Genomic DNA, 12,409 nt, shown 5'->3' on the forward strand with positions numbered 1-12,409 from the left:
CCTAAGATTAATAGCCTTTTTAAAACTTCCTGAAAAATGGTTTATCTCAACCTCAGAACAAAATAAAAATGACTTTGTGAACAAAATTCTCAGCAGATTCAAGATTTTGAAGATCTGGATGTGAATGTTCTTGAAAGCTTTCAGGAACATTCATATAGGTATTGAAGAAGCACTAGGAACTTTCAAGCTTGTGCACGTCTCTTTGCTAAGGCCTCAATTTCTTATCACTGTGCCTTTGGGGAATGGTATTACTATAAAAGCCAAAACTTGCATATTAGATTTTTATAAATAATGGATTGTTTGTAAACGGGACAGCAGTGCCAATGGCAGAAAGAACATTGTTCAAAGACTCCTGAAAGCTCCCATGTTGTAATGCAGGAATTACCTTTAATAAGTGGACCCACTTACTATCAATAAATATGTTTCCATTTTACGTGCACTTATAAGGACTTGCTTGCTTACAAGGGGCAGGATTATTCAGTTTTTATAAAAATGAGATTACACTATGCTTATTATTCTAAGACAGGATTTTTTCATTTAAAAATATTAGAGACTTCGGGGTGCCTGGGTGGCTCAGTTGATTAAGCGTCCGACTCTTGGTTTTGGCTCAGGACATGATCTCAGGGTCATGGGATCAAGCCGTCCCATCAGGCTTGTGCTTAGCACAGAGTCTGCTTGAGATTCTTTCTCTCTCCATCTCCCTCTGTGCCTCCCTCCACTTGTGCGCTCTCTCTGTCTCTCTCTCAAATAAATAAAATCTTTAAAAAATATATTAGAAAAAAATATTTTAGAGACTTCTCTCCAAATATGTAGAAAGTTACATCACTCTCTTAATAACTGCATAATATTTTATAGCACAAATCTACTTCAGTTTATTCAACAATTTCCCTTTTTATAGATAGTAAGTCTTTTCTTTTTCTGTGATAGAATCAGATGTTTACAATCTTTACAATCTTTGTTGGTATGAGGAAAAATACCTTTTTGTTTTAATTGGAATTTCCCTGATCAACAGCAAGGTTGAGCTGATTTTGTCTGTTCCTTGGCCAATTAGAATTTTCTCTTTTCTAAATTGGTGTGCAAATGTTTGTCCATATTTTGATTGCATTGTGTAGTTTTCTTATCTATGAGTAGGAATAGTTTGTATATTAGACTTTAGTCACAAGCCTATCTTGTCTTTTTTTTTTAGCCATAGTTGTTCTTTAATTATTTCAGTTAATATTTCTTTTTTTTAATTAATTTTTTTTATGTAGCCTTCCACAATTCATTGTTTGCATATAACACCCAGTGCTCCATTCAATACGTGCCCTTTAATACTATTCACCAGGCTAACCCATCCCCCCCACCCCCCTCCCCTCTAGAACCCTCAGTTTGTTTCTCAGAGTCCGCAGTCTCTCATGGTTCGTCTCCCCCTCCGATTCCCCCCCTTCATTTCTCCCTTCCTACTATCTTGTCTTTTAAATGTTTATATTTTCCTTTACCATTAAGTAGTTTCAAAGTTTAGTGTTGTCAACATTTTCAATCTTTTCCTTTATGATTTGTTTCTGTGTCTTATTTTTTTATTTGAAGTTCTAATTGGCTTTATTCAGTGATTCATAAATCGGACAGTGTCCCATCCAGCAATTAGAAAGGAGTAGCTGTACAAAATGCTGAAATCTCTTCTCATCTGGAGACTATAAGATTTTTTTTCCTAAAATTTTTTATTTTTTTAAAAGAGTTTTATTTATTTATTTTACAGAGAGAGAGATAGCGAGAGCAGGAACACAAGCAGCGGGAGTAGGAGAGGGAGAAGCAGGCTTCCTGCCGAGCAGGGAGCCCGATGTGGGACTCGATCCCAGGACCCTGGGATCATGACCTGAGCCAAAGGCAGATGCTTAACCAATTGAGCCACCCAGGCACCCCTCCTAAAAGTTTTTGAAGTTTTGTTTTATCACATTTATGTCTTTGATCTATCTGGCATTTATATTTATGGATGGTGTGAGGTAGGGATCTGGTATCATTTCTTTCCATGTGCAAAGCTAATTTTCCTTCAATGTTGATTCTCTTCCATCCCTAAGGGATTGTCTTCAAATGCATATTCAAAGCTGGGTTGTTGCAGGTCCATATTACAGCTCACAGGAAGGGGAAAAGGAATAACCAGGGCAAGAGATTTTCTTTTAAGTGAAGCCGACACTAAATACACCAATTTTATTCCAATTCCAAAGCCAGAACTTAGCCACGAACCCATATATGGCAATAGGGAAGCTAGTAAACCAGCCTTTAGCTAGATGGCCATGTGTTAAGAAACAAAGTGAGATTGGATTTGAGTCAACAGCTAGAAATTCCCACCAATATACACTTCTACCATCTTCCTGAATAGAAGCAAGTATTTTTTAAGAGAGCAATAGTTTCAATTAAAATAAAAAACTTGGGGCTCCTGGCTGGCTCAGTCAGAAAAGCATGTGACTCTTGATCTAGGGGTTGTAAGTTCAAGCCCCAAATTGGATGTAGAAATTACTTAAAAATAAAATCTTTACAAAGAAAAAGACTGATGTTTGCTGTGATATTTTGGTACATACCTTTTGTCCATTAAGTGTAAAGAAATCCCCTTCTCTTCTTAATTTGCAAAGAGTTTTTTAACTATGAATGGATGTTGGATTTCTTTTTTTTTTTTTTAAGATTTATTTATTTATTTATTTGACAGAGAGAGAGAGAGAGAGAGACAGCAAGAGAGGGAACACAAGCAGGGGGAGTGGAAGAGGGAGAAGCAGGCTCCCCGCTGACCAGGGAGCCCAACGTGGGGCTTGATCCCAGGACCCTGGGATCATGACTTGAGCCGAAGGCAGACGCTTAATGACTGAGCCACCCAGGCACCCCAGATGTTGGATTTCAATGAATAATTTTTCCTCTGTATCTTATAAAGATGGTCATATGGTTCTTCTTTCTTTAATCAGTTAAAATGTTGTTTGCCTTAGAAAGACTTCTAAATTTTTCTACAACATGCTAAATGCTGTAATGCCTATCCCAAACTCTTCCTTGATGTCCAGATTTATTTATCCAACTATATCTTTGAGATTCCTCTTGAATATCTAATAGGTATCTTAATATTAGAATGCTCAATATCTAATTCTATTTTTACAGATGTATTTATTTATTTTAGAGAGAGAGCACGTGAATGGGGGTAGGGGCAGAGAAAGAGAATCTTCAAGCAAACTCTCTGATACAGGTTCCATCTCAAGACCCATGAGATCATGACCTGAGACAAAACCAAAAGTTGGACGGTCAACTAAGCAACCCAGGCACCCCAAAATATTCAATACCTAATTCTTAATAGAATCCATACACTCTTCTCTCCCCAGTGATTCTCCTACTTGATAAATGGCACCTCCATTTAGTTAATTTCTCAGCCTCATATTTGGAATCTACCTTATCTATTCCCCTTCTCTCACATCCTATGTCAAATCCATTGGGGAATCATACTAGCACTGCTTTAAATATATAACTAAAATTTTCACTCTTCAACACCTTCTATTTCTTCCATACTGACCCGTGTGGCCTAAGTTAAGTTCCTTAGGAACTGATTCTGAGGTGGAAATTTGCATGCAGAAAATTTACTAGGGAATTCTTTGGGGATAAAAAATAGTAAAGGATAAAACAAAGTAGGATTTGCAGAGGGAGAACTGAATTGAGATGGAGTTGCAACAAAGGCCTTGGGAGTTCCGGAACTGGGATGGTCCTTACCTCGAGCCTGGAGGCAAGGGGACTAGACTTCAGACCTCAGCAATGATTGCTGTGGTTGTCATTGGAAGCAAGCTGCCCTTGGGGAGTGGTGTTACGTTGAACATAGCAGGCTTTCTTTGAAAAATGGCAATTTCTAGAGAGGATCCAATTGACAGTCATCATGTACAACATTCTCAGCATCTTGGAGAATAAATTCCTCAGTCCTAAAGTAGGTGTCTTGGTGGCACACCACAGCATCCACTATGCTGTCTCCCCATCAACTCTTCCAGTCCTACTGCAATAGTTTTTTTAATGATCTCCTGGTATCCCTGCTCCATCAGATATCAAGACTTACTATAAAATTACAGTAATCAAAAAGGGAGTGTGGTACACAAATAGAAACAAGAAGAACAGAACAGAAAGTCATGAAACAGACCCACACAAATATGGTCTCAGGATTTACAACAAAAGGTGGACTTTCAATAAATAGTGAGGAGTCAAAGTATATGTGAAAAACAAATCTTGGCCACTATATCATGTGAAAAATTAAGCCTAAATGAGTTGAAGATCTAGACCTCAAAAGTAAAATTATAATATTTTTAAAAGAAAATACAGCTTCATGAGCTTAAGTTTGGGTAAAAATTACAGTTTATAAATGAAAACAATGATTATTGGACCATATTAAAATTAAGAACATAGAAAGGCAAAATATTTCCTCTACTTATTTTTAGGATTTTCAATTTATCACTGGTCCTCAGCAATTTGACTATTGTGTGCCTTGATGTAGTTTACTTCATGCTTATCTTGCTTTATTAAACTTTTTGGATATATATTGGGTATATATTTGGATATATATTATATTATTCAACCATTATTTCTTCAAAGTTTTTTTCTGCATCCTCTTTCCTTTGGGACTCTACTTACACATATTTTAGACTATTTGATATTTTCTCACAGGTCACTGAGGCTCTGTTAATTTACTTTTTAGTTTTTTTTTTTCCCCATCCCTGTATGCTTTATTTTGGATAGTGTATATTGCCAAGTCTTCCATTTCACTGATCTTTTCATTTGCAGTATCCAATATGTCAATTAGTCAGTAATTTTTTAGTTTCTTATCCTTGTTTTCAGTTCTAGAGCTTTCTGGAGTTTTTAAAACATTTTGTTTTCATTTTTCCTGATATTCTGTACTTATCCCCTCATTATGTTTTCCTTTAAAACCTTAACCTTGTTCTCCAAAGAAGATATACAGATGACCAACAGACACAGGAGAAGATGCTCATCACCACTTACCATCAGGGAAATGCAAATGCAAACTACAATGAGATATCACCACACACCTGTCAGAATGGCTAAAATTAACAACACAAGAAACAACAGGTGTTGGAGAGGATGTGGAGGAAAAGGAATGCTTGTGCGCTGTTGGTGGGAATGCAAACTAGTGCAGCCACTCTGGAAAACAGTATGGAGTTTCCTCATAAAGTTAAAAATAGAACTACCCTATGACCCTGCAATTGCACTAATTTACCAAAGAATTTACCCAAATAATACAAAAGCACTAATTCAAAGGGATACATGCACCCCTATGTTTATAGCAGCATTATTTACAATAGCCAAGATATGGAAGCAGCCCAAGTGTCCATTGAGTGACAAATGGATAAAGAAGATGTGATACATATATATAATGGAATATTACTCAACCATTAAAAAGAATGAAATCTTATCATTTGTAACAACATGGATAGAGCCAGAGAGTATAATGCTAAGTGAAATAAGTCAGTCAGAGAAAGACAAATACCATATGATTTCACTCACATGTGGAACTTAAGAAACAAAAGAAATGAGTAAAGGGGAAAAAAGAGAGGGAGGCAAACCAAGATATAGCCTCTTAACTACAGAGGTGGTTACCAGAGGGGAGGTGGGCAGAGGGATGGGTGAAATCAGTGATGGGGATTAAGGAGTGCACTTGCTGGGATCAGCACTCAGTGTTGTATGGAAGTGTGAATCATCCTATTGCACACCTGAAACTAATATTACACTGTATGTTAACTAACTGGAATTTAAATTAAAACAAAACAAAAAAATCCTTGATCTTGTTTTAAATCTTTGCTGCTCATTCCATCATCTCTGTGATTTCTAGATATTTTTCATTGGTTGATATTTGTCCTCATTATGAGCCAAATTTTCCTGCTTCTTCACATGTCTAGAAGTTTTTTATGCTAGATATATGCTAGTTTCTTGAGTATCTGGATTCTGTTGTCTCCTTAATAGAGCACTGAGCTTTGTTCGGGAAGGCAGGTAATTACTTGAGGATTAGCTTAATCTCTCTGTCTTCCTTACCAGATTTGTTTGGGAAAGCCCAAAGTGGCCTTTTCTCCCCCTAGTGTCAGATTAGCTGTGTTCCTAAATTGTGGCCTTTCTCTGGTCTCTATTACATGCTCTGGGTATTCAATAAATTCTCTCTCCTCAGGGTGGCCAGTATTCAAATGTCTCCCACCTCTGTGCCACCCAAAGATGTTTATCTCACAGCACTCTGGTTGTTGTTCTTTCCCTAGTGGTGGTTCTTTCCTGGCCTTGTGAAGTCTAACACCCCTCATGAGCAGCTTAGCATTTGGTCAATATTTAAGGGGTCTGCAATGCAGATTTGTGGATCTTCTTCTGTACATAGCTGCCTTCTCCACATTAGCCTTCCAGACAAATTCCAGCTACCGTAAGGTCCCTGGATTCTGATCTCTGTCTTCACCTCATTGAGACTGCTGTGCTGCTCTATTTAAGCTACCTCTCCTTCCACCATCATGCAGAAGATGTGTCTGTGCAGAAATCCGGAGTGCTTATGGATTTCATTTGTTTCCATTCTCTCGGGGATCAGTCCTGATATGTCTACTGGACACTGTCTAAAAATCTAGTTATTTACATATATAATAACAGATATATAGATACATATATATTACATACATATCACAAGAGTAATTATCTCATCATGGCTAGAAATGACTTAGATTATATTGGTTAATCAAGAAATCTCCATCCAGGGCTCCTGGGTGGCTCAGTCGGTTAAATGTCTGCCTTTCGCTCAGGTCATGATCTCAGGGTCCCGGGATAGAGCCCCACATTGGGCTCCTTGCTCTGCGGGGAGTCTGCTTCTCCTTCTCCCTCTGCTGCTCCCCCTGCTTGTGCCTCTCTCTGTCTCTCAAATAAATAAATAAAATCTTTAAAAAAAAAAAGAAATCTCCATCCAATGCTTGAACAAAATCAGGGTCCTAATAAGAATTTTGAAAGAAGGCCAGTGGTTTGTGGACTCAGATATTTGTTGAGAAGGAGGCCACTGTATTTTTCATTATAGATAATTCCATTTTATTCTCTGATCAAGGTTTTCCCCTCTTAAAGGTTTTCCCTTTCACTATAATGTGTCCTTTGAGGAATTACTTTTGTTTATCCAGCTCAAGATTCATTGTTTTTCTCTCATTTGAGAATTGATATGTTTCATCAATTATTAAAAATTATCCCTCATTAAATAAATAAATATTGCCATTCACCCATCATTCTCTTTATTCTCTCCTTTGGAGAACTTAGATGTGAATTGGACCTTTCATTCTATCTTTCAGTCTATCACTCTCTTTCATATTTCTTTTATTTTCACTGCATTTTTCAAGATTCCTCAGATCTATCCTTTATTTTACTAACTGTCACTTCAGCTGGGTCTAATCTGCTGTTTAACCTGTTCAATAAGTTTGTAATGTCAATAGTTACATTTTTCATTTCTAGAAAATTATTTGACTCTGTTCAAACATGCTTGTTCTTGTTCTTTTTTTTTTTTTTTTCTTTTTCTTTTTCCTAATAGTATCCTCTTGGGGCGCCAAGGTGGCTCAGTCTGTTAAGCATCTGCCTTCAGCTCAGGTCATGATCTCCGGGTCCTGGGATCGAGTCCCATATTGGGCTTCCTTCTCAGCAGGAAATCTGCTTCTCTCTCTCTCTCTCCCTCTGCCCCTCCCCACTGCTCATTCTCTCTCTCTCAAATAAATAAATAAAATCTTTAAAGAATTAAAAAATTTAAAAAAAATAGTATCTTCTTTTTCCCAGTACAATTTATCAGTTGCTTTGATCTGGGCTATAAATAACAAAAGACTGAGGGGAAATCATTTAAACTATGAGAAGTTTATCCCACAACACAGAAAATTCAGAGATAAGGCAACTCCAGAGCAGTCAAATTCAGTAGACCAGGCATATCAAGGACCTACAGTCTTTCCAACTTTCTACTCTCAATCTTAAGTATTTGGCTTTTGTCCTCAGCCTTTTCCTCTTATGGTTACAAGATGGCTGCAGCAGCTCCAAGGACCTCATCCTTATGTAGGTTGTCCGGTGGCAGAAAGGAAGATACCTCTTCAAACATCCCTTTGTATGATCAAAGAAGACTTTGCCAAAAGCCTACAGCAATTTTTTCCTCATTTATTATTAACCAGAATTTTGCCATAACATTCCTAAATTAGAAGGTGTTGGAATTACCATAACTGACATACCAATTATGATTTGCCTCCTAAGTCTGGGAAGGAACCCATTCTCTTCTGAAGTACATGGCTGCTTACAATCTAAACAAAAGTAGCATCCTACTACAAGCAAGAAATTGGACGAGATCGGGCGTATCCAGGGTGGTATGGCCGTAGACCAAGCAAGAAATTGGAAGAAAGAGCTATTTGGTACACAATCAAGAATATGTGCCACTGTATCTATTCCTTTAGAAAAATCTATCTGTGTAAATATTAATAAATAAATATTTACTTTAAAGAATTGTTCAGATCATTACTTACATTTTTTAGGGTCCTAATACTCCTGATTATCTGCTGGCTGTCTCAGAGTTGATTACTTCCTCATGCGACTTGTAATTATCTTATAATGAGAAAACTCTCATTAGGAACTTTTTCCCTGATGAGAATTTTATAAATACAGTGTTGTAAAACTGGTCTGTAGTTTTATTACTGGTTTGTTTAAATGTTTGCTTCATCTGGGATTCCCAAGACTTTTGACTCATCTAAGACCTGTTCTTATATTAATATTTCAGTGTGGGTAATGCCACACTAATGCATAATACACATTTTTATTCCACCTCTGCATAATTCAGATGTGGGACTTTGATGTCTTACGGCAGGCATGTTTGATTTCTATCTTGAGGCTCATATTTTGGTTCTTTTTTGGCTTAACGGGACCAATGAGCACAGTTTTTTTCAGTTTTCCTTTTCCAGAAGTAGCAGCTCTTCCAGAGACTTGGTTTTATCCAGAGTTTATCCTTTTCAAGGAGAATGTTTTGTTGCACACCTCCACAGAATACCATTCACACCAGAACTGTCTTTATGGCTGTCATTCACATTGTGCTTTGTGTCCTCTTAGCTGCTAGGGCTTCAGTTTCAAGCTTGTATCCCTGAGAGGCTATGTTTCATCTGAGCTCTCCCCTCTGGGGAAGGTCCTTTTTTGTTTTGAGCTCTGTTAAGTATTAAATTTTTTTATCCATATTTCATCCAGCAGCTCAATGTGCTTGTGGTTGAGGGTGACGGAGCTATGTTAGTTCTGTTTACCAAGTGAGCAAAACATTTTATTTATAAACACTTATTATCTACTTAATGTTTTATTTTTTTCAGATGGCATTTGGGAGAGTGGATGTTTAGAAAAGCTACTAAGTTCTGTCTACTGATTTGGTATTCTGCAAATCTTGTAGAACAAATATTAGGGTTTTATTTTGCTGTTGTTGATTTTCTTACATTTTGTCTGTATGCAGTCATACTCCCTGCAAATAATAGTTTTGTCTCTTACTTTCTAATATGCACACCTCTTACCAGTTTCTTTTTCCTGTGTTATTGCATTATCCATGTTTTGCTATGATGAATACTAGCAATCACCTTACCTAACTTCACTAGAGACAACTCTAAGTCACAATTTTTTTAAATCAGGTTGTGGTGGGCATGGAGATGAACCACCCAAATACCCTTTCAAGAGGGAACTCGCTGCCACAGCTCATAGTTCCTCAGCTACAGAGAGCTGCCTCAGCCAGTGATTGATCAAGGCAGGGGTATAAAAGTCCAACCCTACAGATCTAAAGCAGGACTCCACTGATGGGTCTCTCTCTTGCCCAATCCTGCTGTCTCCTCCCTTGCACATGGATTGATCCCTATCCTGTACATTGATCTCTGTATTTCTGTCTGTATTCTTGGCCACATCCTGTTGATAGTATGTGGACTTATCATAATCATTTATTTCCAGTTAATCTGTAATTTTAGCCTTTAAAAATCTCTAACCCAAGATTCACTTAGGAAACTTTAATTCCAGTTGTATGTGTGACTTAAATATACACACATATAGCTACCTTTTAATACTAATTTTTAGATTTTTTTTATTATGGTCAAAGAATATAACCTAATATATTTCTCTAGAATTTGTTGATATTTTATTTGTGGCCTAATGTTTAGTCCAATGCTATATATGTTTCATAGCTATTAGAAAAAACATGATTCTCTGTTCATTGGGAACACTGTTAACAATATACCTATGAAATCATTCTTACTAATTAGATATTCAAGTTTTCAAAGTTTTATATTATTTAAATTTTGACCATTTGATATATCAATTCTGACAGAATTCTGTTAGAGTTTGACACTATCATCATGCATTTTTCATTTTCTCAGCATTTCTAGAAGTATTTCCTTAATGTATGTCCTATGTTACTTAGGGCATAAAGATTTATAACTCTTTTATCTCCTTGGAGGATTCCACCTTTTCTCAAAAACCTTTTTAATTCGAGTATACTTAACTAAATGTCATATGCTTTATTTTGTGAGCCTTCACCTAACATAACTTTGCCCTTCCTTTTATTTTACCCTTCTGTTTTGTTTCATTTTCAAGGGGTATTTTTAACCTTTCTTGAAAAACAGTGCCTTTAATATGGATATTTTACTCCTCTTGTGTGTGAAATGCTTTTTAGATCTATACAACTTGGCCTGGAAAAGCAAGGAAATTGAAAAAGATAAGATAGGAGTAATTGGCATAAGTAAGAGTTTGTCTTTTCACAAGAAATTAGAAAAGTTTTGAGTGCTCATTTGTTTGTGTTTCAAAAGGGTTGCTAAGTCAGTATGTAGTTTGGACAACTGGCTGGAGACAAAGACATCCTGAAAGGAGACCTAATCTAAGAGTTTTCAGAGAGCAGTCCTCAGAAGGTGTGTTCTTCTGGCTGAGGGAAGTAGCCTGAAAAGCCTCGAAAAATTCTCTCCCTTCTGTTTCCAAGGCCAGAAACTAGAAGTGAAAATCAGTGAGTTAAAAAATATATGTTTGGGGCGCCTGGGTGGCTCAGTCATTAAGCGTCTGCCTTCGGCTCAGGTCATGATCCCAGGGTCCTGGGATCGAGCCCCACATCGGGCTCCCTGCTCAGCGGAAAGCTTGCTTCTCCCTCTCCCACTCCCCCTGCTTGTATTCCCTCTCGCTGTCTCTCTCTCTGTCAAATAAATAAATAAAATCTTTAAAAAAAAATATATATATATATATATCTTTGTAGAATCTAGTGGTCAGAGCCTGAAGTTAGAGTAAAAATAGAAAGGAGGACGAGAAAAAAAGAGGTATGAACAAAAACAACCCCCCCCAGGATTATTTTAAGACAACTGCAATAATATTAGTACATTTTAGGGCTCTGCCCAGGTTCCAAAAGCCATATTGCTACTGTTGAAGGCTCTCATAAAAAATACTAAAGTTGACCAGTTTGTTAGAAATGCTTACTTTCCTTTATACTGTTTATATTTGTTGTTCCATGTTCTCCAGTTTCCAATTGACAAAAGGCTATTAGGACTAACTCATAAAGACGATGGGCTTGGCCTGTTTTGTTTTGTTTTGCTTTTACACTGACAAAAAAAATGGCTGCTGAGTACAGATTCAAATACCTCTGTATGGGTGAGTGCTTTTTAATGTTCATGGGTGCCTGAGGCCTGTTTATTTTGGGAAGCATACTGGTATTCATTTCCACTAGAACATAGCAGAAGGAAGCCAGATCATTTCATTCCCACAAAAGGGGAGCAATAAATATTTTTTAAAAATATTTAGGAAAGAAGATCAGTGATAAGCAGGAACGTGTCAAGGAATATTGCATATTCTGTTTTAGGAACTTTCGAAGTACTCAGTGCCTGAGAAATCAGAAAAGCTGCTTTTGTTGTAAGGAAATGGCAATTTGAAAGTAATCTATTTCTAAATCTCAGAGGTAGTATTGTAAGCCTATCCAAGGGTCTGAGGTCTAAGTACAAAGGAAAGAGGAAATGAAAAATAGGGAACAAGAAGAACTCAATTTAGAAAAGAGATAACCTATTCCACTGAAGAAACACAGGACACAGATCCTGTACTAGGCCAAAGCCATTTTCATGCAGGGTTGTTTGAATTACCAATAGATTCCCAGGTGGAAGATCAGTTGAGTTGAGTCACATAGCGCAATAGATTTTAAAAAATAAGGTATCCCCAATTGGGGGGATATTGGAGGGGGGGATTGGCCTATTATTTCTTTCTGTGTTTTTACTTTTATATAGCTGCTCTTCTAAGGAGAAGAAGTCAATGGCTCTAGTAGGACTTCATTATTAAGCATTTCTTCAACACTCTTACCTGCGTGGCTATTAAAATAAACTTGCTTAGGAAAGACAAAGTTCTCAGCCACAAGGAGCTAGAACCTCAGACCAGAAAAAGCCAACTGACCCTCTAA

The sequence above is a fragment of the Leptonychotes weddellii genome, chromosome 14, assembly GCF_054177405.1.
Source record: "Leptonychotes weddellii isolate Sample4059 chromosome 14, ASM5417740v2, whole genome shotgun sequence".
NCBI classification, from domain to species: Eukaryota; Metazoa; Chordata; class Mammalia; order Carnivora; family Phocidae; genus Leptonychotes; species Leptonychotes weddellii.